Below are 7,975 nucleotides of genomic sequence, written 5' to 3' on the forward strand. Positions count from 1 at the left end.
GTTAGCTTGACTATCACTGATTTGGCAACACTGAATCATTTATCTTGACATAGTTTGAAACTGTGAGTGCAGCTCTAATTGAAGTTATCCTAACACTGGCTGTCAGAGGAAGGCCCTAAAAATGGTCAAAGACTCCAGCCACCCTCGTCATAGACTGTTCTCTCTCTGCTACCGCAGTCATAGACTGTTCTCTCTCTGCTACCGCACGGCAAGCGGCACCGGAGCGACAAGTCTAGGTCCAAGAGGCTTCTAAACAGCTTCTACCCCCAAGCCATAAGACTCCTGAACATCTAATCAAATGGCTACCCCAAACTATTTATTTATATTACCCCCCCTTTTACGCTGCTGCTACTCTGTTATTATCTATGCACAGTCACTTTAATAACTCTACCCACATGTACATATTACCTCAATTACCTCGACTAACCGGTGCCCCAGCACATTGACTCTGTACCGGTACCCCCTGTATATAGCCTCCACATTGACTCTGTACCGGTACCCCCTGTAAATAGCCTGCACATTGACTCTGTACCGGTACCCCCTGTATATAGCCTGCACATTGACTCTGTACCGGTACCCCCTGTATATAGCCTCCACATTGACTCTGTACCGGTACCCCCTGTAAATAGCCTGCACATTGACTCTGTACCGGTACCCCCTGTAAATAGCCTGCACATTGACTCTGTACCGGTACCCCCTGTAAATAGCCTGCACATTGACTCTGTACCGGTACCCCCTGTAAATAGCCTGCACATTTATTTTATTTAACCTTTATTTAACCAGGAAGGGCTCATTGAGATTTAAAATCTCTTTTTCAAGAGCGTCCTGGCCAAGATAGGCAGCACCAAGTCATTACAAAAAATTACAGACAGACAACATGAAAAACTACAAGTAATCAAGTAAAAACCATTCATGAATTCACAAGAGTATTACAATATCAAAAACAGCAAATTAAAAACATTGACAGGTCAGGGAATCAGCCTCAAAATCCTTCATCAGTGATTTAAAGGGGGTACCGGGTACATTGACTCTGTACCGGTACCCCCTGTAAATAGCCTGCACATTGACTGTGTACCGGTACCCCCTGTAAATAGCCTGCACATTGACTCTGTACCGGTACCCCCTGTAAATAGCCTGCACATTGACTGTGTACCGGTACCCCCTGTAAATAGCCTGCACATTGACTCTGTACCGGTACCCCCTGTAAATAGCCTGCACATTGACTCTGTACCAGTACCCCCTGTATATAGCCCCCACATTGACTCTGTACCGGTACCCCCTGTATATAGCCTCCACATTGACTCTGTACCGGTACCCCCTGTATATAGCCTCCACATTAACTCTGTACCGGTACCCCCTGTAAATAGCCTGCACATTAACTCTGTACCAGTACCCCCTGTAAATAGCCTGCACATTGACTCTGTACCGGTACCCCCTGTAAATAGCCTGCACATTGACTCTGTACCGGTACCCCCTGTAAATAGCCTGCACATTGACTCTGTACCGGCACCCCCTGTATATAGCCCCCACATTGACTCTGTACCGGTACCCCCTGTATATAGCCTCCACATTGACTCTGTACCGGTACCCCCTGTATATAGCCTCCACATTGACTCTGTACCGGTACCCCCTGTATATAGCCTCCACATTGACTTTGTACCGGTACCCCCTGTATATAGCCTCCACATTGACTCTGTACCTGTACCCCCTGTATATAGCCTCCACATTGACTCTGTACCGGTACCCCCTGTATATAGCCTCCACATTGACTCTGTACCGGTACCCCCTGTATATAGCCTCCACATTGACTCTGTACCGGTACCCCCTGTATATAGCCTCCATATTGACTCTGTACCGGTACCCCCTGTATATAGCCTCCACATTGACTCTGTACCGGTACCCCCTGTATATAGCCTCCACATTGACTTTGTACCGGTACCCCCTGTATATAGCCTCCACATTGACTCTGTACCTGTACCCCCTGTATATAGCCTCCACATTGACTCTGTACCGGTACCCCCTGTATATAGCCTCCACATTGACTCTGTACCGGTACCCCCTGTATATAGCCTCCACATTGACTCTGTACCGGTACCCCCTGTATATAGCCTCCACATTGACTCTGTACCGGTACCCCCTGTATATAGCCTCCACATTGACTCTGTACCGGTACCCCCTGTATATAGCCTCCACATTGACTTTGTACCGGTACCCCCTGTATATAGCCTCCACATTGACTCTGTACCTGTACCCCCTGTAAATAGCCTCCACATTGACTCTGTACCGGTACCCCCTGTATATAGCCTCCACATTGACTCTGTACCGGTACCCCCTGTATATAGCCTCCACATTGACTCTGTACCGGTACCCCCTGTATATAGCCTCCACATTGACTCTGTACCGGTACCCCTGTATATAGCCTCGCTACGGTTATTTTACTACTGCTCTTTAATTATTTGTTACTTTTTTTTGTATTTTTCTTAAAACTGCATTGTTAAAAATAAAATTTGATTAGATTATTCTGTTCTTTGGGATTTGTTTAGCTTGGCTGACATGACACACATAATTTACAAGGTCAGCAGCATGTATTCCTGTTATGTAATACCAGTGATCCAGAACCAGCTATGTTTGAACTGTTGAACACAGAGCCAAGTAACAGAAGTAACAGGACTCAAATGCGCTATGGTTTGTGTGAATAAAACCCAACACGGTGGTTGATTTTTAAAATGTATTCTGTATTTTGTAAACTTGTGTGAACAGTGTGTGAAAGAGAACGTTTTGTCCTTTTTTAGTCACAAGAAAGACTTGTTTCTCCCCAAACTAAGGCTTGGATCAATCTATGAATTAGCTAGCCAACCAATAGGAATGGTAAAACAATGAAACCACTGAGAGCAGACCTCTGCCCAAGTACACACCAGACTAGACTATTTATCTATACCCCTCTGGGACACTGACCAAAAATGAAGGGGTGTTCAGTTCCACATCTCTCCTCCTGACCTTACCGTTGCAGTAGCAGCAGGGAGGACACCAGGACTTTATAAATCTGACCAGCTCTCAGACAGAGCCCAGAGACCCACGGGGACCTCTCTGGCGTAGCTCTCAGACAGAGGAAAGAAAGATTGTCTGTGGCAGGAAGAGAGTCTTGTGGTAGGGATTGTTCTTTCTTCCTCTCTTTCTCACGCTATTTTTCCCTCTCTTTCTCCCACTCTTTCTCCCTCTCTTTTCCCTTCTCTTTCTCCCTCTCTTATTCCCTCTCCCTCTCTTTTTCCTTCTTTCTCCCTTTCTTTTCCCTTCTCTTTCTCCCTCTAATTCTCCCTTTCTTTTTGCTAATCTTTCATCTTCTCTTTCTCCCTCTCTTTTTCCCTCTCCTTCTCACTTTCTTTCTCCCTCTCTTTCTCCATTTCTTACTCCGCCTGGCTTTCCAATTAGTCTGCATGAAAGTCTCAGATATGTTAGCCCCTCCTGCTTCCAAAGAGCCAAAATCCAGCCTTCGCCGTTTTCAGTGAGGAGTTCTGGAGTTGCATTCTGGAATTGCAATAGTTAGAACAGACATGGTTCTATATATTCCACTTCTATGTGAATATGCTGAGACCTAGCATCCTATTGAAAATGTCCCAGGTGTAGTATAAACTGCCACGACCTCTCTTATACCCTCTCCTCCTCTTTCTGTCCTCACCATTAATGCATGTAGCATGTGTTGCTCTTATTGCTGCTTATGTGGAAATCATATGTTGCCTCTGTCTCTATGGACCTGGCAGCCAGTTTACACATACCTCAGACCTTGTCTGATATGCAGTGCAGTGCTAAGGCACAATAGATTAAAACGTTGCCTTTTAATGTGATTGATGGCTTGCTTTTGTCCAACTATTCCTACTGTATGTATGAACCCTGGAGGTATTAAAGTAGTTCAGGGTCTCAGACTGGCTCCACCTGTTTTTAGTTACTCAGTAGACCTTCCCTGAGTCTCAGTATTCTCAGCTGATCTTTCTAGTTGTTTTTTTTTTAAATCATGTCATTTTTGTCATCTTTTATTCATAATTTCATATTTGGATATTCTAATTTACTGGTGTCTTGTTCCTTGACTCTTCTGACAAAAAGGCAAAGTTCGGGCTCAAAATCAGCCGTCTTGTATAGATGTAAACCGTATCACTGTTTGCTTGTGTTGGTCAGACCGCCCATGTCCTTCATGTTGGCTTCCAGGCACCATGCAGAGGACTCCCATTAGACATACTGAAACAATTAACTACAGCCATGTGGTCAACTAATGGTAGGGAACAAATTCCCATTGATTTTGTTATGGGGTAAAGGAAAAAGAAGATAATTATATCCACGTCTTATACTACCCTGTCTCAAACCGTTTGCAATTCATAAGCAAATGTTTTCAGGCTACCTCTTTTTCAACAAATACATTGAGCTCCAAAAGTATTGGGACAGTGACAATGTTGTTGTTTTGTCTCTATGCTCTATACTGACTATGAGGTTAAAGTACCGACCTCATTCCAAATCCATAATGCTGCAGTACAGAGCCAAAACAACATTAAAAAAACTTTTGGAGCTCACTGTAATTACACATTCAGATGCATTAAAGGTCCAATGCAGCCATTTTTATCTCAATATCAAATCATCTCTGGGTAACAATTAAGTACATTACTGTGATTGCTTTAAATTAAAATGGTAAAAAAAATAAAATAAAATTAGCTTCTTACCAAAGAGCAATTTCTCAAGCAATAATTTTTCTAGGACTGTCTGGGAGTGGTCTGAGTGGGGAGGGGGAAACTGAAAACTAGCTGTTATCGGCAGAGGTTTGGAACTCTCTTTCTTATTGGTCTATTAACTAATTTACCGCCTGGTGATGTCACCTTGCAGGCAAAACTCCATCCCACCAAAGCAGGCTGAAATTTCAGTCGGTCTTTTCAAACAGCTCTTACACTAAAAGGAAATTAAAATAACTTTTACAATTTCACAGTATTATTCCAACTTCACAGTGTGGAAATATATATAAAAGGTTTTTGACTGCAACGGGCCTTTACTAAAAAAGAGACCAAGCAGTCATTCAACTCTGAAACCTTGACCATGAACAGAGGTTTCAGAGAGTTAATGTGTACATTGTGGAATTCCCTGTTTATTCCACCGGGTCCTAGAGGTCCCATCAGGGAGGGAGTGACAACATAAGAGTCATAATGACCTCCATAAAATACAACCCTAATGTCCACACCATAGAATGACATATAAATGATAGGATCTCTATGGTCCACACAGCTAGCTGAGGCTGCTGATATAGTGAGTGTACAAATACATGTAGCCCCCTGGACTTCTGCTAGGACATATGAGTAGAGGGTACTGGCTATATCTGCCTATTTTTTTACCTGTTTTTTTTTATTTAACTAGGCAAGTCAGTTAAGAACAAATTCGTATTTACAATGACAGCCTATAAAAGATGACCATATTATAGTGTAATGAGACGTGTTTATGTTTTGAGTGCTGAGATGAAAGCCACCAGAAATGCAGACACTACCCCCAGTCTTAACTCTGTTCAGTCTCAATTCTTGCAAAACGAGAGGAAAATGAAGAACCTCCTCTACTTGCAGTGCTCGATACTTCCCAGATAGTTTGAATGTTTTTTTTTTTTACCAGACTCATATTCCTGGCCAACACTGAAATCTCTATCCGACACAGTGTGGTATATCTGTTTCCATCATCAACATTTTTAGCTGTCAAGACTTGTCTTTGGTGGAAAATTAGGTAATGCTTTATGTTTGTGAGGGTTGCTGAGATTTATAAAGATTGTCCTACTTGAGCAGTATACTGATTTGTTCTGTCTTTCAACCGTGAAGAGGTCATTTAAATGTCTGATTACAACAATTACAACAATATCATCACAACCTCTTTTCCACACGGGATTTTGTCAACTCATTTGAGATGGGCTCTTGCTGAAATGTTTATGTCATCTTTATAGTTCTGTACATGCTCTACTCACAGTTGCACATATTTTATTTCACAACAGTGCAGTATGGGATGTAGTGTTTAATGTTTTGTGTACTGGATAGATTTCAGAGGTTTATCATTTCAGTGAGTTACAGTAAGCCTGTTAGCCCTATGCTGTACCAGTAATAGAGATTTAGGAGACACCACACCCCGTCTCAGCTACCTCTGGAGATCCCTTCCATCTTCACTGAGTTAAGGAAATCTCCATTCACTTTTTTTGCACTTTATTTATCGAATAATCTTCAAAGCCTCTAGGGAAATTCAGATTGTGGACCTTTTTACTGACACATTTGTTTGTTTTCTATGATTGTGTTATGCTTTTCTTGTATTGACGTGTGTAGGGATGTGTATAGTGTATTTTGATGTGTATATTGATGTGTATAGTATATATTGATGTGTATAGTGTATACTGAAGTGTATAGTGTACAGTACTGTGCAAAAGTTATAGGCAGGCGTGAAAAAATGCTGTAAATTAAGATAGCTTTCAAAAATAGACATGTTAATAGTTTATATTTATCAATTAACTAAATGCAAAGTGAGTGAACAGAAGAAAAATCAAAATCAAATCCATATTTGGTGTGACCACCCTTTGCCTTCAAAACAGCATCAATTCTTGTAGGTACACTTGCACACAGTCAGGGATGTTGTAGGTATATAGTCAGGTGTATGATTAAATAATTATACCAAACAGGTGCTAATGATCATCAATTCAATATGTAGGTTGAAACACAGTCATTAACTGAAACAGAAACAGCTGTGTAGGAGGAATACAACTGGGTGAGGAACAGCCAAACAGCTAACAAGGTCAGCTATAATATTACAACAAATATTATGGCTGAACTCAAATGTGCTGGTTGATAAAATACCTGTATTTATGGGAAAGATGTTTGAAAAGGGTATTTTGATCTTAAATTATATTGTAAATTGGAATGGTAGAGTTATGTCCTTCATGGAGTTATCAGAATTGTACGGGAAGGTCTGCTCAATCCAAGAGTACAACCAATTGATTACAGCGTTACCCCAAAAATGGAGGAGGCAGGTGGCAGCGGGAGGAGGTAGGGCACTGGTCTGTCTGCCCAATATAAAGGATCAAAACTGGCAGAGGAATAAACATAGCATGAATAGGAAAGTATACCATTTTCATTTGAGGACCAGTATGTTGACAACTGTGCCATACAGATTGCAAAATAATTGGGAAGAGATTTTTGATGTACTGATTCCATGGTACAGGGTGTATAAGTTGATATATAAAATGATGCAAGATTCAAGACTTTGTGCTTTTCAGCTAAAATTATTATATAGAATTCTTGCCACCAACAAATGTGAATATTTGGGACATAAAATCATCGAAGCTCTGCAGATTTTGTTGTGAGGATACAGAATCAATAGACCATTTATTTTGGTATTGCCCTCAGGTAGCCTGTTTCTGGTTTCAGGTTCAGGAATGGCTGAAAATTATCCAAAATTGACCCTAGAAATAGTACTGTTGGGAGATCTGGAGTAAACATATTTATCTTCAACTTGCAGCCTGTGGATTCTATTCGATTAGATAGATTGAAATTGTTTGTTAAACATCATAGTTGAAATATATATGTTGCGTAGAAATCCGAAGAGGGTGGCCAGCAGAAATACGTGGGATGGGCTGAGGGAAGCTGAGGGTTGGGATGTGGAATTGGAGACAAGTGGGAGTGGAGTTGCTGGGCGGGAGATAGAATGATGGTCAAAGATAAAGTATAAAAAAAGTAAGTTTGAATGACACTGAGGGGCAGTGTTTTTACTACTAATGCCGGTTTGCCTGAGGCTGATGCCGTGCAGGTGTTTGTACACATGCATATACACATACAATGACACACACATATGTAAATAGTGCCAGACATGCATTCAAACATATACAGTTGGCCTTGCTGTTATGATTTAGCTGTCCTTGATGTCCTTTGTTTGTTTTTTTGATTATTGTTTTCTTTTGTCTTTTTCCTCATGAGTTCCCAAG

The sequence above is a fragment of the Salvelinus namaycush genome, chromosome 26, assembly GCF_016432855.1.
Source record: "Salvelinus namaycush isolate Seneca chromosome 26, SaNama_1.0, whole genome shotgun sequence".
Lineage (NCBI taxonomy): Eukaryota > Metazoa > Chordata > Actinopteri > Salmoniformes > Salmonidae > Salvelinus > Salvelinus namaycush.